The sequence below is a fragment of the Sapajus apella genome, unplaced genomic scaffold, assembly GCF_009761245.1.
Source record: "Sapajus apella isolate SASKATOON/1434 unplaced genomic scaffold, GSC_monkey_1.0 scaffold23, whole genome shotgun sequence".
NCBI classification, from domain to species: domain Eukaryota; kingdom Metazoa; phylum Chordata; class Mammalia; order Primates; family Cebidae; genus Sapajus; species Sapajus apella.
This window is the reverse complement of record NW_022436963.1, coordinates 18,940,593-18,967,302: the sequence shown is the minus strand read 5'-3', so window position 1 is coordinate 18,967,302 and position 26,710 is coordinate 18,940,593.

Below are 26,710 nucleotides of genomic sequence, written 5' to 3'. Positions count from 1 at the left end.
TACTCAGGGGGCTTAGGCAGGAGAATTACTTCAACTGGGAAGTGGATGTTGTAGTGAGCCGAGATCGCACCATTGCACTCCAGCCTGGGCAATAAGAGAGAAACTCTGTCTTGGAAAAAAAAAAAAAAAAAATCAGCCAAATAGGAACAGCTCCAGTCTGCAGCTCCCAGTGAAATCAGTGCAGAAGGCTTGTGATTTCTGTATTTCCAACTGAGGTACATGACTCATCTCATTGGGACTGGTTAGACAGTGGGTTCAGCCACGGAAGGCGAACAGAGGTAGGGTGGGGTGTTGCCTCACTTAGAAAGCGCAATAAGCCAGGGAACTCTCTCCCCTAGCCAAGGGAAGCCATTAGGGACTGTGCCTTAATTAACGGTGCACTCCAGCCCAGAAACTACACTTTTCCCATGGTCTTCACAACTCATAGACCAGGAGATTCCCTTGGGTGCCTATGCCACCAGGACCCTAGGTTTCAAGCATAAAACTGGGCAGCAATTTGGGCAGACACTGAGCTAGCTGCAGTTTTTTTCTATATCCCAGTGGTGCCTGGAACACCAGGGAGACAGAACTATTCACTCTCCTGGAAATGGGGCTGAAACCAAGAAGCCAAGTGGTCTAGCTCAGTGGCTCCCACCCCAGCAAGCTAAGATCCACTGGCTTGAAATTCTTGCTGCCACCACAACAGTCTGAAGACAACCAGGATGCTGGAGCTTGGTGGGGGGAGTGGGTCCGCCATTACTGAGGCCTGAGTAGGTGGTTTCCTCTCACAGTGTAAACAAAACCCCCAGGAAGTTTGAATTGGACGCAGCCTACCATGGCTCAGTAAAGCAGCTGTAGTCAGACTGCCCCTCTAGATTCCTCCTCTCTAGGCAGGGCATCTCTGAAAGAAGGGCATCTCTAGAAGAAATGGATAAATTCCTGGACACATACTCCTTCCAAAGTCTGAACCAGGAAGAAGTCAAATCCCTGAATAGACCAATAACAAGTTCTGAAACTGAGGCAATTAACAGCCTACCAACAAAAAAAAGTCCAGGACTAGATGGATTCACAACTGAATTCTACCAGAGGTACAAAGACCTGGTACCATTTCCTCTGAAACTATTCCAAACAACAGAAAAAGAGGGACTCCTCCCTAACTCATTTTATGAGGCCAGCATCAACCTGATACCAAAACCTGGCAGAGATACAACAAAAAAAGAAAATTTCAGGCCAATATCCCTGATGAGTATTGATTGGAAAATCCTCAGTAAAATACTGGCAATCTGAATCCAGCAGCATATCAAAAATCTTATCCTCCATGATCAAGTCGGTTTCATCCTTGGGATGCAAGGCTGGTTCAACATATGCAAATCAATAAACATAATCCATCAGATAAACAGAACCAATGACAAAAACCACATAATTATCTCAATAGTTGCAGAAAAGGCCTTCTATAAAATTCAACACCCCTTCATGCCAAAAACTCTCAATAAACTAGGTATTGGTGGAACGTATCTCAAAATAATAAGAGCTGTTTACAACAAACCCACAGCCAATATCATACTGAATGGGCAAAAGCTGGAAGCATGCCCTTTAAAGAGCAGCACAAGACAAGGATGCCCTCTCTCACCATTCCTATTCAACAGAGTTTTGGAAATTTTGACCAGGGTAATTAGGCAAGAGAAAGAAATTTTTTGCATATATATGTACAATTTTTTGATGATTATTTGTTGAAAAGATTGTCTTTTCTCAATTGAATTTCTTTTACATTTTGTCAAGAAATCAGTTGGCCGTATTTCAGAGGGTCTATGTCTGGGTTCTCTCCTCTTTTCTATTAATCCATTTGTCTATACTTTTACAAATACCTTACTGTCTTCATTACTATAGCTCTATAGTACTACTTGAAATTGGGTAGTGTCAGTCCTACAACTTAGTCCTTGTTTGCTAGTATTGTGTAGACTATGCTGGGTCTCTTGCATTTCCATATAAATTTTTAAATTATCCTTTGGGATGAAGCTAAAAAATAGAATGAACTTGTCAATAACTGCAAAATAGCTTGCTGAGAATTTATTAGATTTGCATTCAATCTATACATCAATTTATGAAAAATATATATCTCAACATTACTGAGTCTACCTTTCCATGAAAATGATACATGTCTCCATTTATTTAGACCTTGCTTTATTTCTTTCATCAGGCTTAAAATTTTCCATATACATAGTATATGTCCTATACATATTTTGTTGTTCATATTTCCTTTTTTTCTGGAGGAAGGAACGTAAACTGTATTTTGTTTTCTACTTTAATTTTCAGTTGTTCACTGGTGGTACATGGCAAGACAATTGACTTCTATTAACCTTGCATCCTGCAACCTTGCTATAATTACATATTGTTCCAAGAGTCAATTCTTTTAGTTTCACTAAATAATTATGTCATCTGTGAACAAAGATAGTTTTCTTTTTTCTTCCGAATCTCTCTCTATATATTTTTTTCTTGCCTTATTGCACGAGCTAGGATATCCTGTAAGAGTAAGAGCAGCAAAAAGAAACAACCTTGTCTTGTTCCCAGTAATAAAAGAAAAGCATATCATTTCTCACCATGAAATATCATGGTGGCCTATTTTTTAGATATTCCAGATTTAGTTGAGGATGTTTTTTATTCCTAGTTTTCTAAGGCTTTTTCTCATAAATAGATGTTGGATTTTGTCAAATGTTTTTTCTGTATCAATTGACACTCATAAAATAGTTCCTTAGCCAGTTAATATAATGTACTACATTAATTGATTTTTATTTTTAAATGTCAGATCAGTGTTGCAGGCCTAAAATAAATTACACTTATTGTGATGTATTTTTATACATTTTTTGATTCAATTAGCTAATATTTTATTGAAAAATTTTACATCTATGCTCGTGAACTTATTGAGCTGTAGTTTTCATTTCTTGTAGTCTCTTTTTCTGCTTTTGGTATTAGAATAATGCCTGCCTCATCAAATGAGTTAGGAGGTATACCTCTTATATCGATTCTCTGGAAGTGATTATAGAGAACTGATATCATTTGTTCCTTAAAGGTTCAGTGAAATTCATCAGTGAAAGAATATGGGCCAGATGCTTTCTTTTTTGAAAGATTATTAATGATTTATCAATTTTTAAAATAAATATAGATCTATTTACATGATGTATTTTTTTTCCATAAGTTTTGATGGTTTATGTCTTTCAAGGAATTGATGCATTTCATCTAAATTACTAAATGTGTCAAATTTCTAAATTTGTTTTTAATACTCTTGTATTATCTTTTTAATGTCTATGGAAGCAATATTAGTAATTGTGCCTTCTCCCTTTTCACTTGGTTAGCCTGGCTATGGATTTATCAATTTTAGTGATCCTTTAAAGGCATTGCCTTTTGGGTTTATTGACTTGCTCTGTTGACTTCCTGAAATCTTCCTTTGTAGATTTCTGCTCACAGTTTTGTCTTTTCTTCTGCTTATTTGAGGCTTAAATTGCTTTTCTCTCTTTACTTTCCTAAGGTATGTTTCTGTTATTGATTTTAGATGTTTTTTCTTTTCTAATATATGCAACTGCTGCTATAAGTTTACCTGTAAGCACTGCTTTTACAGCATTCCATACATTAAAAAAATAAAAATAGGATTTGTAATATAAAGTACATCTGCAATCTCAGATTTTATGAATATTGTAAGATTTGAGACACATTTATCTAAAGATACAAGAGATGAACTATTAGAAGACAGAAAACTGTGGGTGAAAAGAATTATCCTTCTTTTTTTCTCATCTTTTATTTGAAATTCCAGGGTACAGGTGCAAGATATGCAGGTTTGTTACGTAGATAAATGTGTGCCATGGTGGTTTGCTGCACGGATCAACCCATCACTTATGTATAAAGCCAAGCATCTGCTAGCTATTCTTCTTCAGCATCCCATAAGTTTTGATGTACATTTCATTTGTTTAGTTCAAAATATTTTTAAATTTCCCTTGAGATGTCTTTTTTGACCTATATGTTATATAAAAGTGTGTTATTTAATCTCAAACTGTTTGGGGATTTTGGAGTTTTTTCTGATACCAATTTTTAGTCAAATTTCATTATAGCCTAAGAACAAATATAGTAAGGTTTCTGTTCTTTTTACTTTGTGAGGGTATGTTTTTCAGCACAGGATGTGGTATATTTTGGATAAAGATCCATGTAAAATTTAGAAGACTGTGTATCTACTGCTACTTGATTAATTATTCTGCTGTTACTTAAACAGTTAGATCCTGCTCCTTGTTAGTGTTATTCAGTTGAACTTTCTCCTGATTTCTGAGTGTTGGAATTAACTGTTATTAACAGAGGGATGTTGAGATCTCCAAAAATAATAGTATATTTGATCATTTCTTCTTTGTTTTATAAATTTTTTCCTCATGTATTTAAATGCTCTGTTGCTACCTGCCTAACTTGTTGAGAATTATTATGTATTTTTGGATAATTGCCCCTTTCTCATTATTTAATGCCAATTTTTACCCTTAATAACTTTTTTTCCTTTTTTTTTTTTTTTCCTTTTTTGAGACAGGATCTCATTTTATTGCCCAGGCTGGAGTACAGTGGCACAATCAAGGCACACTACAACCTTGACTTCCTGGGCTCAAGTGATTCTTCCACTTCAGGTCCCCTCCACCCAACAGTGTCCCTCACCACACACCTCCCACCACCCCGAGTAGCTGGAACTATGGGCATGTGTCACCAACCTTGATAATTTTTTGTATTTTTCATGGCTTTACCATGTTTCTCAGGCTGGTCTTAAACTCCTGAGTTCAAGCAGTCCACCTGCCTTAGCTTTGCAAAGTGCTGGGATTACAGGCATGAGCCACCATGCCCAGTCTCTCCTTCATTTTAAATGATAATGTCAATGGATATGGAATACTAAGTTGGTGGGATTTTATTTCTTTAAATATTTGACTTCGTTCTCTACTTGCTTACATGGTTTCTGACAAAAAAAGTTTAATATAATTCTTATCCTCATCCCTCTAATCACTCCTTTGCCACCAGGGCTTCTTTCAACATTATTTATCCTGGGTTTTCTCCAGTTAAAATATGGTATGTTTAGGTGTAGATTTTTGGTTTTTATTCCAGTTGGTTTTCTCTAAGGTTCCTGGGTTTGTGGTTTGGTGTCTATCATTAATTTTGGGAACATCTTGACTATGATTACTTCAAATACAATAGTTCCCCCTTATCCATGGTTTTGCTTTCCACACTTTCAGTTACCCATGAGTCACTGTGGTCTGAAAATATTGAATGAAAAATTCCAGAAATAAACAATTCATAAGTTTTCTGTTGTGCTTGATTCTTAGTATTGTTTTAATTGTTCTATTTTATTTTTAATTATTATTGTTAATCTCTTCCTATGCCTAATTTATAAGTTAAACTTTATCATAAATATGTACATATAGGAAAAAACATCATATGCACATGTAGGGTCAGGTACTATCTGTATTTTCAGGCATCCACTGGGGATCTTGGAATGTATCTGCCATGGATAAGGTGGACCTACTGAACTTCCTCTGTACTTCCTCTGCTCCTTTCTCTCTTTTTCTTCTAGTACTTCAATTATGCACATTATATTTTTGTAATAGTTCTTGGATATTTAAATGAAAGTTGTAGTCCTTTTTCTCTTTGTATTTCAATTTGCAATGTCTCCTTTGATATATATTTAAATTCATTAACTTTTTTTCTTGATTATCTTCAGTCTAGTAATGAGCTTATCAAAGGCATTCTTCATTTCTATTGCAGTGTTTTTCATTCCTATCATTTTCTTCAGATTCTTTCTTAGAGTTTTCATTATTCTGCTTACATTATTCATTTGCTCTTGCATACTTATACTTTTTCCATTACAGTCCTTTATTAACTAATCATAGTTATTTTTAATTCTCTATTTGATTATTCCAAACTTTGTTTCATATCAAAGTCTAGTTCAGATGCTTACTTTGTCTCTTCTGACTGTGTTTTTCCTTTTCTTTTTGTGTAGCCTTATGATTTTTTTTTGTTAAAAGTTAAGCACAATGTATTAGGTAATGAGAACTGAGGAAAATAGGACTTTAGTATGAGGTTTTATGTCAGTCTGTCTAGAAGGTGGGTTGTGCTTGATGTTTTCCATAGCTATAGATGCCAGAGACTTTAGTTTCCTCAGTGCCTTTGTTTTCTCCACATTGGATTTCCCTAAGAATTCCTTCTTAAATAGGATCTGTGTTTTGTGGCTCTTTCCATTGCAACCCATTGTGATTATTCTGGAGCTATGGTGATGTGGTGGTAAGGTGTGAAGGAGGGTAAGCATTCTATGTCAGTCTTTCAGTGGGCTCAAATTCCTGAGTTGTGGACTTCAGAAGTATTTCTTAGCCTTTTTTTTTTCTTCCATTAGGTAATACAGCAAGTCTAGAGAGGGATGTAGGTGGCTAACTGCCCTTCTCCATGGTCAAATAAGACTCTGGTAAAGTTGTTTCCCTTAAGGAGTAAGTCTTGGCTATGAAAAATGCTCTAGGATTATTTGAAAATGGTACTTTCCCCCAACTGACCAAGAAATGAGAGATATTTTCTAAAATCATCACCATGAAAATTGATGGGCTTCCTGAAGGTAAACTCCAAGAAAGTTTGAGGGCCCTCATTCAGACTGGGCCTCCTCAAATTTTTTACTCTCAAGCCAGTTCATAGTCAGCCTGCAGAAATTTATCTTACCAGTTTATGGCTTCAGTGGCATCTGCTCAAGGTAAGTTTATCTAGGTTATGATCTAACATTCCACTCATGAGATTTCTCCATGATGTTGTGTGTAGATTTAGATTAATTATTGTTTCTGCCATATAATTTTCAATTGTGTGAATATTAACACAACTTATTTATCCTACTCACATTTGATTAACGTTTCCAGTTTTTATATCTCATGACTAGTGATACCATGAACATTCTTGAACATGTTTTCTGGTGAACATACACCCACATTTCTGTTGGGTATACACTTGAGAGTAAAAATTCTAGGTTACAGGGAATGCATATATTGGGCTTTATTAGACACTGCCAAGTTGTTTTCCTAAGTAGATGTTTCTAGAATGATGTAGAAGAGTTCCAGTTAACCCAGTTCCTCATCAGCAGTGAGTATTTTCTAACTTACTCATTTTTGTTATTCTGGTAGGGGTGGTATAATATTGCACAGTAGTTTTAATCTGCGCTTCCCACATGATCCAGAAAGAAAGAAAATAAATCAGAGAAGTGACTTTTACACATTTAGTATGGGAACCCAGTTCAACTCTCCTTCTCAATATGTTGCCATTAAGTCTTAAGATCAACTAAAGTGAGTTTTGGCAAATGATCTGACAGGTATTTTGAAGGAAGTGAGGTTCAAAGGATTTAGAAATAGATATTCATTTTTTCTTATCCATACTGCCCAACAGCCAGATAGTAAATAATTACATAAATCTCTTAAAATGTTTTTGAAGGCTGACACATCCTATGGAGATCAACATTACTCATGTGGTGATACTCCATCAGGTATGGTGAAGCACCTTGCCTTTACCTTGGTAAGAAGAAAACAAGATGATAAGATTGCAAAACCCATCAACTTTGACATTTGATCTTGTTTAGACAGTGGATGTCCCTTCCTTTTAAGGAGAGTAGCCAACTGGTTTGCATCAATAATTTGATATTAGGGCATTTTTAAGATTCCACACTCTCCTGTTATCCCTTACTATACCAAACATCTATCTTTCTACTTTCTTTATGACTTGGTAGCTCAGTTGGCTTAGTTAAGCTTAGTTTAATGAAAGTTTCTCAAGATAAGGAACCAAGAGGACTCACCAGGTTACTACTGTCTGTGAACTAATTAGAAAATTGTTAAAATTTTAAGTCTCTAAAATAGTTACACAATGTGGATTTGTTGTAATAGCGTTTGAAAACGTTGTGTTGTCTAAACTTGAATACTAGTTTTTCAAAATCTGACCTAATTAAAATTTATAATAGGTGGATTCAAGATAGTATAGTCAACACTTTTTGAGAAAACAAGGTGAAGCTGCAAAGAGCAATGAATGAGTCAGAGATCTATGACACCAACAAAAATGGTGGTAATATTGTCACATATACATTTATATAAACTTCATTTTATATCAGTTATAGTGATAGATTAACTGATTAAAATTGGGAAATAGTATTATACCCATTATAAAAAAGGATGCATTAGATGATTGAAGTGGATCCTTCTTAACAACAAAGCTAGGTCTAGATTCAGAGTCTCTAACACCTTGGCCTATGTATATAGCAATGAAAACATATCAAAGCAAAAACAAAACCTCCAGAGAATTCAGACTGACTTTTGGAAACAAAGTTATGTTTTTATTTCCAATGAATTTGTAATAACACCATTTCGAGTTACTGTTTGTTTCCTTTTACTCCATGCACTATTCTAGTCAATTCACTTAAAATGTACAACAATCCTATGAAGTAGAAATTATCATTTCCATGTTTAAAATTTGCCAAAAGTTACATCTAGTAATCACTAGAGGAATCATTATCAACATCATATCAACAAACATATAAACTAACAAAAATATTCCTAAAGAACCTAGTGACAAGAACTTGATTATTAATTCCATTCTACAATGAAAAAGAGCAAGGGCTCCTTGAAGAAATGGTTGAATTTCTTGCCTGGGGCTGGATATAGGATGAAACTGGAGCATCTTGTAGTGCCCAAAATTAAAGAAATATCCGCAAAAAAGGAAAAAGAAATCCCACAATGATAGAGGTATGTCAAAACTACATGGGGATCAAACAGAAGACCTTCAAATGGCTAAAATTGAAATAATTTAACAACAAAATAATATAATATTGAATTATAACCTGAGGATAAAACAAATGTCCATGAGTTCATACTGCCATAAATAAATGATTGTCAGGTGCAAGGGTGCACGCCTACAGTTCCAGCTGCTCAGGAGGCTGAGACAGGAGGATTACTTGAGCTCAGGGATTTGAGACCCATGTAAGCAACATAGCAAGGTCTCATATCTAAAATAATAATAATAAATAATTGAATAAATAAATTGGAAAAAAATAGATAACTCTCCTAGGCAGAAATATTTCAAGTATTTAATGTAGTTACAGTGCCCTCAAGGAGATGGAGCTCTCTTTAAGTATGGGCTATGCATAGTGACTTCCTACAAACAAGTATAGTATGGAAAGTGGGGAAAAGTAACTTTACAGTGGAGAATTCAGACAAATGCTATCTCAGTTAAGTGGTCAATGTCAACATCATCAGTAATAAGTCATGTTGATGGCATGGTACCCTTGATGTGATGTGATAAAAAAGGGCTCTTTACATCACTGATCTTTCTTCTAAAGACCCATAATCCCAATTCAGTCATGAACAATTCATCGGTCAAAGTTCAGTAGAGGGACATCCTAATAAATACCTGTTTAGCACTGCTCTAAACACTCAAGGTCCTTAAAAGTTTGGCCCTGAAACGGTCCCCACAAAGATGAGTCTTAGGAAGAACAATATGAAATGTGATTTCTGGGATGGGATCCTGGAACTGAGAAAGGGCATTAGGTGAAAACTAAGGAAATCTGCATAAACTACAGAATTTAGTTAATTATAACATATCATCAATAGTTCATTAATTGTGACAAATGTATCATACTAATGTCAGAAGTCAATAATAGGGAAAGGCAACTTTCCCTATCTTTGCAACTTTTATGTAAATATAAAGCAATTCAAAAGTGAAAATGTTTATTTTTTAAAAAACTGTATAACTTTGGAACAAAGTTTAAAGTAATTTTTTTAGTTTGGAAGTAAATTCATTTAATCAATACATCAGCTAATTAGTTCATTTGTTCATTAATTGATACCTTTTATCATTCAACGAATACTCCTTTGTGTCTACTTTACGTCAGCAGAGCACTATAGCATAAGGACTCCACAGCTCTATAATGGGCGTTTCTCTATCTGGTGGCTTGTATATCCTCAAGAAGATGTTGTTTACTACATTGGGGAGTTTGAAATTCCACTGTAGTGCAGTAGACTAGTACCATTTGGTGAAATCCTGAAAAGAAACAAGAGAAGTACTGAAGGGCAGGTGCTACTCAAAGATTACTGTGGATGAAGAATTTCGCACAATTGGATTTTGATGATAGATTATATTGCACGGATTGGTCTATTGAAAATGACTTTGATTATTTTTTGACTATGTGGTCTTTGAATGCACTGCAATGTTAATCAGAGCTTGCAATAACTACCTGTTAATGGTTGACCTGTGACATTACCATGTTCTGATAGTGGCAATGAAAGACAGTCTTTGAGTACTATACTGGGATTTACTAAAAGTATTTAGAATACTAAAGTATTTCCAAAGACAAATCTTGGGTGTGACAGATGTCAAATACCCAGAAGTTGAAGGGTTTTACTTACAAAAGTGTTCTGTTGCAGCTTTAACAAGAGTTCTGGGTGTCACTTTAGGAAGCTCACCTCTTTTGTACTGCAAATAACTTTTTTTGCCAATATTTTAATATTTAAATTTGATTTAAATATTAAATTGATTTTGAACATGATCTGATTTCATATTCAAAATCCCATAATCTAAAAGAAATGATTGAATGATTCTCATGGTCATTTTGCCTCCTGTAGGATTAGACTTTGATCAGCAAACTCATTTTCCACTGCAAAATATATTGAACACAAAAACTAAAGTTCTCGAAGCATTTAGATGCCCAGTTTTTCACAGTGACCACTGCAATGTGGATGAAGGCTGACTAGAAATATACCTTTAACTTAATGATCTAATGGCTGTCCCCCAAGCCCGCAGAAATAGCACATAGTATAAATCTGTGTTTTCTGAAAATATCACATTGTGTTCTTGAGGTCATCAGCATGGAAATGATCTCCAGTGTAAAATCTATATGAGATATATGGGACTCTCTACAAGGAATGTTGGATTATTGCCCTCTGTAGCTTTGAAAACCGTCTTTCATGGATGACAGCAGAAAGCTTCAATATACTTGCATGAATTATAAATGACACTCAGTACTCTTGTTGAAGCAGCTACAGAATGCTTTTCTAAGAAAGACCCTTCAGCTTGTGGATGTTATTTCACATCTGTCACACCAAATATTTGCCTTTGGAAATACTTTAGTATTCTAGATATTTTTAGTAAATTGAACATAGTACTCAAAGACTGGTTTTCTTTTCTTTGCTTTGCTTTTTTTCTTAATTCTCAGAATGGTACAGACATGTATTTAACTTGAAAATGAAGTCAAGGCTTTTAAACAATTAGCCCCAAAGAGGCATTAATTTAAAAAAAAAAAAAAAAAAAAAAAGCCTGTCTGTGAAAGGGTGAGAGACAAAACTAACATTGATTTTGGAGTATAGCTGCTTAATAGTTCAGACTTTTAGGTGCCTTTGAGCATCTTTACTATCAGTAGAGAAATGGGGTAACATACAGATCAGAGGCTCCAAATCAACACTCTCCTTTTCAAAGATGCACTGCTGGCTTAATTCACATTGTTTTATGTATCATTTTTATATTCTTTCTAAACACTCCACACATTTTCAGACTGGGCACTTATACCATGGGCTCTTACTGTGTCAGCAATTTTCTTTAGTGACAACCTAAGTAAGTAAGTAAATAAATAAATAAATACTCATTTGAATTTTAAGGATGTACCTGTCATTGAAATCAGACTCCTTCAATATTCAAAGTAAAGATTATTCAACAACAAAAAAAGATATTTTAAACTCTTCATACATTTCCACTTTTACTCCAGCAAGAAGTATCTTTTTAATACCTTTAAATGATTTTTAATGTATTATAAGTTGGCAGACTCTCTGGAATCTACAAAGGAGAACAAATAATGTGTATGCTATTGAATTATGTAGATTTATAATTTTTCCCCAGCAAGGTAACAGAAAGTACACTAGGTTCACAGTCCTTCCGTGTTTTAAAAGAAAATTATAGAGTGAAATTAGACCTTGGAAAGATGCAGAGGCAAGATCACTGGGCAATGTGTCCAGAGGACCAGAGCAATTTGGGTCTTTTCTCTGGGGTTAGTTAGTTGTGTGATTGAGGGTGAGTTACTCAGTTTATTGAACTCCAAAGTTGTCATTTGTTATAAATTTCTCATAGACTCCTGAATGATTGGAATTTAGAATAATGGGTCACTTGTAGTGGCTCACATCTATAATCCTAGTATTTTGAGAGGCTAAGACAGGAGTCTCACTTGAAGTCAGGAGTTTGAGGCCAGCCTGGGCAACATAGTAAGACCCCATTTCTTTTTGTTGTTGTTGTTGTTATACTTTAAGTTCTGGAGTACATGTGCAAATCATGCAGGATTGTTACATAGGTATACACATGAGATGGTGGTTTGCTGCATCTATCCCCCCATCCCCTGATAGCCCTCTCTTAGCCTCCCACCCTCCAACAGGCCCCAGTATGTGACGTCCCCTCCCTGTGTCCTTGTGCTCTCATTGTTTAACACCAACTTATGAGTGAAAACATGTGGTGTTTGGTTTTCTGTCCTTGTGTCAGTTTGCTGAGAATAATAGTTTCCAGCTTCATCCATGCCCCTGCAAAGGACATATCCAGTTCATAGAACAGAAAAATTAACATTGTTAAAATGATTATACACCCAAAACAGATTCTACATATTCAATGCAATTCCTATCAAAATATCAATGATATTCTTTACAGAAATTTTAAAAAACTGTTCCAAAATTTGTATGAAACCACAAAAGACCTTGAGCACCCAAAGTTATGCTAAGCAAAAAGAATAAGCTGGAAGTACCACACCACCTGACTTCAAAATATACTACAAAGATACAGTAAACAAAACAGCACAGTATTAATATACAAACAGATACATAGACCAGTGGAACATAACACAGAACCTAGAAATAAATCCATGTGTTTACAGCCAACTAATTTTTGACAAAGGAAGCCAAAATACATGCTGGAGAAAGGACAACCTCTTCAAAAACAGATAATAGAAAAACTGGATATCCACATGTAGAAGAATGAAACAACCCCTGTCTGTCACCATATGCAAAAATAAACTCAAAATGATTTGAAGACCTAAATGTAATACCTGAAACTATAAAATAACTAGAAGAAAACATAGGGAAAATACTTCAGGATATGAGTCTAGGCAAAAATTTTATGGCTAAGACTTCAAAAGCACAGGCAACAAAAACAAAAACAAAAAGACAAATGGGATTATGTCAAACTAAAAAGCTTCTGTATAGCAAAGGAAGCAATCAACATGATGGAAAGACAATGTGTTGAATGAGAAAAAAAAATTGTAAACTATTCATCTGACAAGGAACTAATATCCAGAATATACAAGGAACAAGGAACTCAACTCAACAGCAAGAAAAAGAAAATGATTTAAAAATGGGCAAAGGATTTGAAAAGAGACTCCCTAAAAGAAGATATACAAATGGCCAAGAAGTACATGAAAAAAATGCTCAATATCACCAATGATCAGGAAAATGTAAATCAAAACCACAATGAGCTATCATCTATTCCCATTAGAATGGTTATTATCAAAAAGACAAAAAATAACAAAGGCAGAAGAGGATGCAGAGAAAAGCCATCTCTGACACAAACATATGTCTGCACCCCCATGTTTATTGCAGCATTATTCACAATAGCCAAGCTATGGGATCAACCAAAATGTTCATCACCAAATGAATAGATAAAGAAAATGTGGTGCATATACAGAATAGAATCTATTCAGCCATTAAAAAGAATAAAATCCTATCATCTGTGGCAACATGAAAAAATCTGGAAGATATTACGTTAAGTGAAATAAGTCATCACAGAAAAAGAAATACTACATGTTCTCACACATATGTGGGAGTTAAAGGACTGAAATTATAGAAGCAGAGAGTAAAAATGTGGTTATAGAGACTGGGTTGAGTAGGAGGCAGGGAAGGATAGAGAGAGGTTACAAGATACAAAATTACAGCTAGATAGGAAGAATAAGTTCTTTTGTTCTATGGCACTGTAGGGCAAATACACTTAACGATAATTTATCATATATTTTCACAAAGCTAGAAGAGAGGATTTTGAATGTTCACAACACCAAGAAATGATAAACATTTGAGGTGATGGATATGCTAATTACTCTGATTTGGTCATTACACACTTTACACACATATTAAAATATTACTCTGTATCCTATAAATATGTACAATTATTATGTGTCAACTAAAAATAAAAGAAAAAAATAAGCCAGATGCAAGAGTGTGTACTGTATGATTTCATTGGTACAAGCACAAAAAGTAAAACAACTAATATATGCTGTGAAAGCTAGTGTTTATCTTTGGAGAAAAGCTGAAAAGAGGCAAGAGAGTGTTGGAAGAGTGGTAAACTTTTGTATCTTAACCTGGGTTGTGGCTACATGGTTGTGCTCAGTTTGTCAAAATCATCAACCTATACACTTATGATTTATGAATATATATATTACCATAATGAAAAGTTTAAACAATTGGCTCCTATAACTGAAATATACAGGGTTAGTGTTCAGGAACAACTCTGTAATGATACCCAAATAATGCCTTCAGAAACTATCTCTCTAGCTCTCTGCTTATCTGCCCTGCTTTCTTCTTTGTTAGTTATTCTCTTGGACAGCCTCTTCCCAGGTGGTATCAAAATGTCCATGAGCAGCCTCAGGCTGTCCAGTTAGAAATATGGCAAAAAGAGTTCCTCCACTGTTGCTCAAGATCAAGGACCTGCATCTCATTGGCTCAAACTGAGGCACATGTCCCTTCCTGTACAAGTAGTATAGGCAGGGAGTTAAAGTGTACTGACAGGTGAGGTCTAGATCATGTGCCCATCCCAAAGCCATTATATCATCATTATCATGGTCATCATCTGCCACATTTCTGCGGGTTGACTGCACCAGCTAAGCTGTTCTCACTGGGGGTGGGGGGGTGTCTCACAGTGTAGTTGCATCCAGATGGTGGTTAAAGTGGACTCATCTTGAAGGCTTCCTTCTCACACACCTGCAAGGGAAGATGGTTTAGATGCTGGGACTTCTTGGACATCTCTCTATTTCTGTGTATTCTTTCCTCAAAACCTCTATAGCATGGTGGCTTCAGGGTGAAATAAATTTTCATCAGAAAATAGCCAAGGTTGTTTGTATATTATCTTTGGCTATTACATGCTACAATAGCAGAGCTGTGTAGTTGTGACAGAGGCCCTATGGGTATGGCCTGTGAAGCTGTTTATATTTACAACGTAGGCCTTTGCAGAAAAAAATGCACTGACCTCTAACCTAGGCTCAAATGTCAGACAGTGTCATTTCTGCTGCATTCTATTTATTAAAAGTAAATCACTAAGGCCAGTTCATATCCAAGGGGAGAATTTGTGGGTATACTCTAAACCAGGAGCCCCGAACCCCCCGGCCATGGACCGGTATCAATCTGTGGCCTGTTAGGACCTGGACTGCATGGCAGGAGGTGAGTGAGCATTACCACCTGTGCTCTACTGTCAGATCAGCAGGTCATTAGATTCTCATAGGAGCATAAACCCTATTGTGAACTGCACATGCAAGGGATCTAGGTTGCACACTCCTTATGATAATCTAATGCTTGATGATCTAAGGGAGAACAGTTTCATCCCAAAACTATCCCCCACCCCCACCCCACCCATCTATGGAAAAATTGTTTTCCATGAAACCAGTCTCTGGTGCCAAAAAGGTTGGGGACTCCTGTCCTAAACCACCACAGAGGTGGAGTCACCTAACATATGTGCATTGAGAGGAAAAGGAGAGCGCTGTTGGCTACAGAAGGTGCAAAGATGTTGAAAAGACCAAAACAGGAAAACCACTCTAGGTAAGACGGCATGTTTTTAGTTCTCTTAGCAGGCTAACAGAGTTGAGTTAGAGATGGTGCATTTTCTTCTCCAAGCAAGTTATCACCACTTTCCATACCAGGAAGGTAACAGCAGAACTTGCCACCCCCCTCCAAAATTATCCCTATTGCTCAGGGGCACTTATGTTAAAGTCATTATGACAACTTTTACAGTGCTCTAATTGAACTGTTTGGGCACAGAAGAATTGCTTTTTGCTAAAGGAAAATAGCTGGAAGAATTACAAAAATGGCATATCAGAAAAAATGAACATATTCTTGGGCTTTTGAAATGTCAGACTTCTGGGCGACAATTTATCTGACTTACATTACAGTGCTACAAACAGTCAGCAACTCTTATTTGGCCATTTTTCACAATAAAAATACATTTCTAAGTGCTGTTTTAGTTCAATAATGATTGTACACATCTACTTATTTTTCATTTATGTGTGTGTGTGTGTGCGTGTGTGTGTGTTGAGAGGAGTGAGTGGTTCCCTAAGTAATACCTTGCCCTTGGCAATATTTGGCAACAAACGAGAATATATTATATTAATCAGATTGGACCACTTGCTCAGTGGAAGATGGTAATCTGGATTTTAACAACATACAAAGCATTTAAAATCCACATGGAAAATTAAGTAGTCACTAAGTTCTTACAGGAATATGTCACTGACATCATCTCTTCAGCTCTAGCATAATGGAGGAGGCTGAAGGCCATTATTATAATCAGGAAGAGATTCATTGTGATTGTATGATTCCCAGAGAGGTAGCTGAAATGTGGATTGGAAATGGCGGGGAGAAGGGTGGTAGTGGTATGCAACCAATGCAGGAGAATAGCAGGCTTCTTTTGATTGGCCATACTTCTCACATTAGTAGATGCATAGCATCTTAAGAGAGAAATACTGGCCAGCAAGGACGTTAAGAAACACAGGCTAGATGTTGATGGAAATAATGTTTTCATCTGTATTTCAACTGTTGGAGTGGAGAGGAAATTTTTTAAGGGGAAGGGAGGGGGCCTTTACTCTGCAAGCTGATCACCTAATGAGTGAGTTGGGCACATATCCAACTTATAATGCAAGGTATAATGTAAAGAGGACCCGTCACGAGGTAGGAATTTAACCAATACAAGTGGGTGAGAGCTAGCATTTATTTAGGGTTTGTACATAGCAGACAATATGGTAAATGATTTACATACATTCAACCCTCACAGTCACTTTATTAATTGTATAATATTATTAAACTTATTTTAGATACAAGAAAATTAAGGCTTCATGAAGCCAAGTAATTTGATCAAGGTTACATCAATTTTGTTTTGGAATCTGAATTTTGAACTAAGAAAATCTGGTTCCAGACCTTGCCCTTTTAATTACCATGTACTATAGCCAATGAATGGGTGGGTGGATAGATGAAAGGAAGGAAGTGTAGATGGATAGATGGAAGGAAAGAGAGATGATATAACCACAATGTTGTGAAAATGTAGGGGAAGGACTAAGTAAATCTGACTAGCTATTAGATAAGGTTAAATAGAAAGGGTTACATTTAACCTGAGTCTTGGATAAGACAGATGTGTCCAAGCAGAGGAGCTGGAGATGGACTTCCCAAGCTGGCAGCAAAGTCTAAGCAAAGACCCCTGACACCCAAGCCTCCATTAATCTAAAGGATGACAAGACTGGACACAGGACAACCAGGGCAGCATCCCAGAGAAGAGGCTCTGAGTAATACAACATGGTGAAGGGTCTAGTATGTCATGTTGACAAGGATAGGCTTTCTTCTGTAGGCAGTAGAGAGCCTTCAAATATTTTTTAATGGTACATAACATTTATTGAAGACTTAATTTGTGCTAGGTACAAAAATCCTCACAAGAACTTTATTGAGCCAGGTGCTGTGAATCACTTGCCCAAAGTCATATAGTCCAGAACTCTTTGAATCATAATTTGAACCCAGGTAGCCCTCTAGAGCTACAGAGCTAAACAGAGCAAGAGAACGGCATGATCTATCTGTATTTAAAGAGCTAGTCATAGCAGCAGCATGGATAAGGATGAAACTAAAGCTAAAGAAACTGATTAGAAGGCTATTTATGTTCAGACAACAGAGGCTGAAGAAATGAGCTAAAGCAGCATTCTCAACCTTGTTGCTACTGACATTTTGAGCTGCATAATTCTTTGCTGCAGGGGCTGTCCTGAACATTGTAGAGTGTTTAGCAATATCCTTGGTCCCTACCCAATAGATATTAGTAGCATCTGCTATCAAGCTGTGACAAACAGAAGTGTCTCCAGGCATCCCCAAATGTCCCCAGAAGGGCAAAATGGCCCTGCTTGAGAACCAATGAGTTAAGGTACTGATGGGGAATTGGGGAACAGGAGATATTTACCAGTAGGATAAATAGGACCAAGTGATCAAATGGTGAAAGGGCTTCAAAGACCTGTCCAGATGTATACCATAAACATGGAAGGCAGCAATATTCCCAGAGGTCCATATGTCTAGATTCAGTAAACCTGGCACTCAGGGTCTAGATTCAGCAAACCTGGGTTCAAAATTCAGCACTCTTATCTGTCACTATGTGAATTTGGGCAAATTTCTCACACTCTCTAGTTCATAAAAGGAAGATTCTAATGGCACCTACTTCAAAAGTTGTAGATTAAACCCAGACATTATAAGCAAGTGCTTAGAAAAGTTTCTATCATGTAGTGAGCGTTCAATAAATGTCACCACTGGCCAGTAAATGAAACACAGAGGAGCTTTCTTCAACCCTAGTTTCTGGAGCTCATGGTTTTAAAGTTTTGTAGTAAGTGGGCATAGTAAACTTTATAAAGAGTTTTCGTTTGATAGACTGTTTTTCAACTCATTAAGGTTAAACTGAAAAAAGGAGTATACAGCTTAATATTTGGTTTGATACTGATATAGTTTGGCTCTGTGTCCCCACCCAAATCTTATATTGAATTGTAATCCCCACATGTGAAGGAAGGGACCTAATGGGAGGTGACTGGATCATGGAGGCAGTTTCCCCCATGCTGTTCTCATGATAGTGAGTGAGTTCTCATGAGATCTGATGATTTGAAAGTGTTTGCCAGTTCTCCCCTTGCTCTCTCTCTTTCTCTTCTGCCACCATAGAAGACAATCCTTGCTTCCCTTCTGCCTTCCACCATGGTTGTTAAGTTTCCTGAGGCCTACCCAGCCATGTGAACTGTGTATCAATCAAACCTCCTTTCTTTATAAATTACTCAGTCTCAGCTGGTTCATTACAGCAGTGTGAAAATGAACTAATACAGATACCAATTGTGAGTGTTAGGGGTGTGTGTGTGTGTGTGTGTGTGTGTGTGTGTGTGTGTTTCTAGAAATACTTGTATGTATGCATGTATACAGATATAAATTAGATTATTGGAATCACACCAAAAGACTAATAATATTATTACTGGATGGTAAGATTACAGGTAAACTTAATTTCCTTCTCTATTTTTCCATTCTCCTTTATATTTTTCTAAAATGAGTATTGCTTTTATAAATACAGGACAAAAGCAAATGTTCTCCAATGTCTTTCTTTAAGATATATTGGTTAACAACCTACTATGTGCTAGGAAGTATGCTAGAAACTAAGAATACAATATGAGACACCCATCCTCCACACACACATATCCACACACACATACATCCATACACAGAGCAACAACAAAAGCAACAAAACCACAATAAATAATGTGTACATAACAGATAATTAGAAGTTGGAGAATCAAGTTCAAATTTAATACAGATACCCTAAAATCAAGGAATCTGGCTGGTTTTGGTGCTGCCATCTTAATTAGTCATGCATATAAGTCTAGCAGAATATTCAAAGAATTTTCTTTGCACAAATGGTTCAGTAGAAAACATCATCATCTTCTCATTTTAGGGATTTTGCTTCTCTCATTTAGTAATTTTTATCCCAAAGGAAAAATCATACAATTGTATAATGTCTTAATCAAATCTGAGTCTGATTAGTAGGAATAGCTCACCTGAAAAGTATAATTTTCCTTATTTCAGTAACAAGGCCTTTCCTCAGACAGTATGCAAGAGGTTTTCCATTTCAAAATAAAAATCTTTGCCTCCATGCAGGCACATTTAGGAAAATTTAAACAGTATGTGTTTTTCTGAGCTTCCACAGACTCATGAAAACAGTAAGTTGGGCCTTAGGAAAGTTCTCCAACATCCTGACTGTGTGTTTAAGCAAGGAAGAAGTGACTACGTGGGGCTTGCTACAACACTGTGATTCTGACACAAAATTTTCACTCTCATTTCAATTGGTGTCTCTGTGTAGAGTGTAATGGAGATGATACACTGCAGATGCTCACTCCATCCTCTGTATCTTTTTAAAATTAAGTACACAGTGAAATGAAGGAAAGTATGCAGGTGATGGACTAGGCATTCTGTGTCTGCCCCTTGTCATTCTTTCTCACTGCTGTATTTCTAGAATTAGGCTTCATGTTCTGTCATCTCAAATATTTTAATACTTTACTGATCTCCAACATGTTTAGCCATAGGAGGATAGCAGTAAAATAAAATTTTATAGCCAACAAAATCCTTTATACCTAAAGTTTATCGCATATTTTATATTTTGTTTAACAACACATTGTTCCTGGAGACTCTGAAATTCAAACAATTTCCTCAAATTGCAGTGTGCTCATGTTTTTTTCCTTATTAAGGGTTGATTTCATTGTCAAGGTAGAAAGAATTCCTGATAATTGGCCAGGGTGGCTGAAATTCTACCGGGAAAGCACTTATTTCTGCAAAAGTGTGGAGACAACCTTAAAGCTCTTCTGTATTAGAAAAATACCCTCACTTTAACCTTGGCTTCCAAAATACATGCATTTTCCATTCAAAGTGACCATTTTCCATGAACTCCCAAATTTTCCTCAATATAATCAAGATTTAATTCCATTTCAACCAGCAAGTCAGGGAATTCAATTGATATAATATGAAGGATTCCAATGGGATCTTCATATAGATGATGTTTTCTGGTAACAGCTTTCCTGTTGCTTGGCTAGGGTTTGTAAAGATATTGTTTCAGAGTAGACACCAAGTTATTGTTTTCTGTAATGATGATTTTTAAGAATAATGAGCACCATCTTTATATTGCTCTTTTGTTCAGAAAGTTGCCATGGTGGTATCGAATTGATGGAAAAATTTTAACCTGGTAATACAAGACATTAAAGTAGTTGCCATTTTTCACAGACTGAGAGAAAAAGCTTTCTTTTTACATTTTTTGCTATAGGGTTAAAAAATAACCACAAAATTCTAGCTTTTTCCATAAGGTAAGTCGCAGAGAGAACTGCCATCCTAGAAGAGTTTAACGGAATGGAAACACCGTCACAGAGGTTTGAATTTGCAGCACTCACACTATTATCCAGATGGTAAATGATTCAGTTGCTCCATCAGTAAAAACTAAATGAATAATAATAATTAGATTTGATTTCTGAGGTCCTTTCCAGCTCAAATATTCTAAAGATCTAAACAAAATATATTAACTTGATTTCATCCCAATTACACCATTGTCAAAGAGTCACTGGATCCCATTCATACCTTCTACTAAGACTTATTACACAATCAGCATTCACTAAGATCTCAATATCCTGCATTTGTCTTCACCATTAACATTTCCTTACAGGATATATTTCAAGATATTCTTGTGAGAAAGGGTTAAAAAGAACACAAACTGCCATACAGAAATAAATCACTGATCTTGTTCTTACTGAGCTCTTGACCTATTTTCTTGCCTGAATTGCCACAAAGGAAATTCAAAAGCCTTTAACCCTCCTCATACTTAGAATCTAAAAATATACAGGTCACATAGGAGTTTCTCATCACTCTTATTATCTCCAAGGATGAAATCACTGAGTCTTAGAATGGGAGGGGTGTTAGAGGGGTCATTGTTTCAGGATGTTAACCTCAGATCTGCAAACTCTTGGGCCATTGCTGTCAAATACTGAGTCTTCTATAAAGCCATGTTAAGAATTGAAATGTATCAAAAAGAGCGGAGCGTAGCTGTTGGATTTTTTAATGACTTCTTTCCCCTGATATTCTCATGGTCAGGAAGTTCATTCAATCGTCTACCTTCTTTGGCTTCAATATAAATGTATTTTGTGTTCAGTCTGTCTTCTACTGAGATGGAAATAATGTCTCATATTTCTCTTTGAACATCCCTTCTTACTTTTGAATGTGGTTGTCAAGGTGTCCTTCAGCTCTCATTACTGTAAGCCCTGTATCTTTTGCAATAAACATAATTAAAAACTGCTCCAGGGTCTTCTTAAAGTAACGTGAAATTTTTCCCTTTTTATACCTGGTATGGGTATATTAAAGCAAATAGCACTGGGATGGAAAGGTAGAAAATATATCAAAAGATACCCTCCATCCTTAATGCTCTCTTGATGGAAGTGACAGCCTTATTTGTTTTGTTAACCAGTGCATAATTAAAAGTCAATATTCAAGATCATAATAAAAATCTGTATAACTACTCATGTTGTAATTCTGTGGTTTGGAAGGAAAATCCATTAAAACACAGCCATGTATAATTTACAAGAAATTGGCAATAAAATGTTTGCTCTCAACGTTGTCTGCCAAATGGTCTGTATATTACCAGAATAAATCCATATTACTTGGAGCCTGTAGATAAACATCCATAGGCAAAGTTCACATTGAGGTTATCTGCCTCCTGCTCTGAACTGGGGAGTGCGATTTAGAGGTGAAAAATTGTAGTTTACTTCTCCAAGTCCCAAGTACATCATGCAGAAATGAGTTTAGTTCCTGAGAGGATATCTGTCATACCCAAATAGGACAGCATGCAATTACACGGTTGTACCCATTTAAAAAAGAATATAGCTTTGTCCTCACTGGGAAACAAAAGGAAAATTCTTAACAATTAAAAGTCCTGGATGCACCTTCCATTCACAAAAAAAAAAAAAAAGAGAGAGAGAGAGATTTAATGACTGATAAAACACTTATTCACTGGCAGTATGATGATATTTGAAGTCACTGGTGAATTCACAGCTCATGTATGTGGAAGTATTTATGTGGCTATACTTTGGTTTTCAAAGGTATTAAATTTTTATTAGTTTTTTAATATATAGGAAAAAATCTAATAGTAATAGGGTGGGACACTGAACCACCCTGACAGAGAAGTTTAAGACCATGTCTCCCTAACAAGCCCAAAATGTTTTAGAAGAAAAGAAAAGGCTGTTAGATGGATATTCTCTCATTAGGTGAGGTACTGTCATTTCTTCACCCATTCCACCAATACTCTCATTAGATGCCTCCTAGGTTTTAGAAGTGCAAAAACGGATAAGACAAGGATATTTTTTTCAAGAAGTGTGTATTGTCTGGGGACATCTGGGAATCAGGGAAGAAAGGCATCTCGGAGATGCAAGGGCTAAAGACAAATGGGAGTTACCACTCCCTGTCTTATATATATATATATATATATATATATATATATATATTTTCTTGTAGAACTCTTTTTTTTATTGCATTTTAGGTTTTAGGGTACATTGAAGAACATGCAAGACTGTTGCATAGGTACACACATGGCAGTGTGATGTTCTGCCTTCCTCCCCTTCACCTGTATCTGGCATTTCTCCCCATACTGACAAAGGATGTAAAGGACCTCTCCAAGGAGAACTACAAACCACTGCTCAACAAAATAAGAGAGGACACAAACAGATGGAGGAACATTCCATGTTCATGGTTAGGAAGAATCAATATCGTGAAAATGGCCATGCTGCCCAAAGTAATTTACAGATTCAACAGTATCCCCAACAAGCTACCAATGACCTTCTTCACAGAACTGGAAAAAACCACCTTAAACTTCATATGGAACCAAAAGAGAGCCCGCATAGCCAAGTCAATTCTGAGCAAATAAAACAAAGTGGGAGGCATCACACTACCAGATTTCAAACTACACTATAAGGCTACAGTAATAAAAACAGCATAGTACTGGTACCAAAACAGAGATATAGACCAATGGAACAGAACAGAGGCCTCGGAGGCAACACCACACATCTACAACCATCCAGTCTTTGAAAAATCTCATAAAAACAAGCAATGGGGAAAGGAGTCCCTGTTTAATAAATGGTGTTGGGAAAACTGGCTAGCCATTTGCAGAAAGCAGAAACTGGACCCTTCCTGACACCTTACACTAAAATTAACTCCAGATGGATTAAAGACTTAAACATAAGACCTAACACCATAAAAACCCTAGAAGAAAACCTAGACAAAACCATTCAGGACATAGGCGTAGGCAAGGGCTTCATGACCAAAACACCAAAAGCATTCACAACAAAAGCCAAAATAGACAAATGGGACCTAATCAAACTCTACAGCTTCTGCACAGCAAAAGAAACAGTCATTAGAGTGAATCAGCAACCAATAGAATGGGAAAAAACTTTTGCAATCTACGAATCTGACAAAGGGCTGATATCCAGAATCTACAAAGAACTAAAACAGATTTACAAGAAAAAAACAAACAAGCCCATTCAAAAGTGGGCAAAGGACATGAACAGACACTTTACAAAAGAAGACATACATGAGGCAAACAAACATAAGAAAAAATACTCATCATCACTGGTCATTAGACAAATGCAAATCAAAACCACATTGAGATACCATCTCACACCAGTTAGAATGGCGATCATTAAAAAATCTGGAGACAACAGATGCTGGAGAGGATGTGGAGAAATAGGAACTTTTACACTGTTGGTGGGAGTGTAAATTTGTTCAACCATTGTGGAAGACAGTGTGGTGATTCCTCAAGGACCTACGAATAGAAATTCCATTTGACCCAGCAATCCCATTACTGGGTATATATCCAAAGGATTATAAACAGTTCTACTACAAGGACACATGCACACGAATGTTCATTGCAGCACTGTTTACAATAGCAAAGACCTGGAACCAACCCAAATGCCCATCAACGATAGACTGGACAGGAAAAATGTGGTACATATACACCATGAAATACTATGCAGCCATCAAAAACGATGAGTTCGTGTCCTTTGTAGGGACATGGATGAACCTGGAAACCATCATTCTCAGCAAACTGACACAAGAAAAGAAAATCAAACAACACACGTTCTCACTCATAGGCGGGTGTTGAACAATGAGAACGCATGGATACAGGGAGGGAAGCATCACACTCCCTGCCTTTCAACGGCCAGAACCTGCTGCCAGTCTTCAGGAGTCCAGCAGCTTTGCCCAGAGGCACTAGGCAGCTATTAACTAATACTAGTCAGTGCCCTGGATGTGAAAGCCCAGCACCCTTACCTTAGCTTGGGATAACTCTGAGATGGAATTACACTTGAGTTCCCTTGGGGACTCGAGCTGAAGCCTTCCCTTTATGGGCCAAGAGAGCACACTTGGCTGGGCTACTCAGGAGGCTGCAATGGGAGGATTGCTTGAGCCTAGGAGTTTGAGACCAGCCTGGGAAACATAGCAAGACGGAAACACAGCAAAATAAAACAAATTTTAAAATCGTACCAAAAAAAAAAAAAAGAGAGAGAGAGAGAGAGAAATGAAAGATGACACATTTGCTCAGCTTCCCCCTTTGCCTGTCCTGCTTCCTCCAGGCTCTTACCGGCCTCCCTGGAGCACTTCCTCAAAAAATCACCTGAGAGTAAATACACCTTTCTGGGAACCCAAATTTAGACACCTTCAAAGAATTCAAAAGTTAATTTGGCTAAAACTTGAGGTGCAAGATGAAAAAAAAGTGAGAGATGGGTAAAGAATATTTTATTTTGTCTGTTGGTTCTGGCTGGTAAGTGATCCGAAGGGCGGCTTCATGACTGTGCAGCCTGCTCAGTCACACAGGGCCCTGCACGCAGAAGCACACCGCATTTGCTTTAATACTCTGCTGTTGCTGCCTTGAAAGTCTTCGTTTCTGAGCATGGGCCTTGTGTTTTCATTTTGCACTAGTCCTTGCAAGTCCAGCCTGGATATAAAGGCAGTTTTCCAGCCTTTAAAGTGTTAAAATCCTTTTTTTTTTTTTAAAAAAAAAAAGATATTTGTAAATAAAATATTTGAAGTGATTCTCAGGATGGTAACTAAATTATCGTTTTCCTCTCATATGTTCATTTAGGGTCATTTGTACTTCACAGAAGGCCTGTCATATTTTTTTGGACGTCCTTAGAAGTCCTTAGGGGGTATATCATGTGGGCTCCAAAATAAGTGTGATCTACCAGGCCCTGTAGCTATGCTTCCCTTCAGCTGGGACATCAGACTCCTTGGAGAGCCAGCATTCTCCATGGCCACCTGACCCATCAGGAAGGCAAAGCTCCTGATACTCAGTGGCAAAGCAAGAAGAACGCCTGTCTCTCTGCTGGAACAAAGGCCCACAAGCACTGCTGTTGGGCCCCCATGTACAATGGCGTTTAAAGAGTTTTTTGAGATTTTACCCAAAAATAAAGAGATACATCCTCCCTCAGACAACCACAGCTTTGTGAAAGGAACATTTGAAGAGTCCCCGCTTTGCTTCTGCAAGATGAACTCCCCCTCAGGCAGTTCCTCAGACCCCTCAGGCAGAGTTCCCTTAGTCCCCCCTCACCAGTTCACCAGAAATTCTCCAGAAATGCCCAAGGCCTGATGGTCAGCAGTGCCTAAATCCCAGCTTAGATTCCAGTCATGTTGAAAGCCACCTGAGTCCAATGTCTGTAACGATCTTAGCCCAAAGTATCAATAGAGAACTCTCAGGGTCATTTGTTGAAATTTTGGTACTAAATAAAAGGTAAAGATCACGTGAGTGTGACATTTCCAACATACATTTGAAAATCACATTATTCATAACATGTTGGGGACCTCTGAATTATATCTGTCCTGGAAATAACGTGATAGGGTTAAAATGTAATCCCTAG